Source organism: Orycteropus afer, unplaced genomic scaffold (genome assembly GCF_000298275.1).
Source record: "Orycteropus afer afer isolate SDZICR_OR568_19922 unplaced genomic scaffold, OryAfe1.0 scaffold00081, whole genome shotgun sequence".
Lineage (NCBI taxonomy): Eukaryota > Metazoa > Chordata > Mammalia > Tubulidentata > Orycteropodidae > Orycteropus > Orycteropus afer.
The window spans coordinates 7,919,765-7,920,979 of NW_006921668.1; positions in this window are offsets into that span (position 1 = coordinate 7,919,765).

Genomic DNA, 1,215 nt, shown 5'->3' on the forward strand with positions numbered 1-1,215 from the left:
TTAGAAATACCATTTGATCCAGCCATTCCATTACTAGGTATATATCCTAAAGAAGTGAGAGCCATGACAAGAACAGACATATGCACACCCATGTTCATCGCAGCACTATTTACAATAGCCAAAAGATGGAAACAACCTAAGTGTCCATCAACTGAGGAATGGATAACCAAAGTATGGTACATACACACAATGGAATACTATGAAACCCTAAAGAATAATAGCACCTGCAAAACATCACATAACATGGATGAACTTGGATGACATTATGCTGAGTGAAATAAGTCAATCACAGAAGGACAAATACTGTATTAGTCTGTTATTGTAAAAGTCAAGGAAAAGTTTATGGAAGGAAATTTTCTTTGTTGCTTACCAGGGGTGGGAGGGGAGAGGAGGGAACACTGTTGTATAGAAATAAGTATAGATTTGGGTGAAGAGAAGGGCAATGCACTAAATATGAGTGATCAACATGGTGGCATTGAGGAAGAGGAAGACATAGAGATGGACATGGGAGGTACATAAAACAAAGATGAACCCTTTTGCTCATACAGTACTGCATTGTCAGTAAAGGCAAACATGGTTATAGGGGTGGATAGATGGGTGGACAGGCTGAACTATTAGGCATGTCTATGAAGTGAGAAGTGTACCCAAGACCATGTATAGGGTTGGCAGATAATGGTCCTATAAGTGTATTTGTATGATCTGTAAGAATTTCCAGGTGTATAGTAGAGCTGACAAGTGACAAGGTTGTAGTCACTTCTTGGTCACAGTCAGCTACCCAGAGGGACCGAGTAGTTGAACCCATGGGCTCAGGACCATAGTCACAGGGAACATAAAGCTTAATTGGCATAACATACTACACAAAACATTGTTCCACCTCCTACTTTGTGAGTAGCTACTGGGATCTTAAAAGCTTGCAAGCGGCCATCTAGATGCAGTGATGGGTCTCTCTTCATCCAAGGCAAAGAAAAAAGAAGAAAACCAAAGACTCATGGAAACAATTAGTCCTAGCAACTATTACACCATGCGATCCACACAGCCTATATGACTATGAGACCAGAAGAACTAGATGGTGCCTGGCTACTACTGTCAACCACTCGGAGGGGGATCTATGTAGGAAATCCTGGATAGAAAGGGAGAACAATGTGGAAGAGAACTCAAAATCATTTGGAGAAAGAAAAGTGGGGAGGGGGGACCATGTTTGCTGGTCTGATAGAG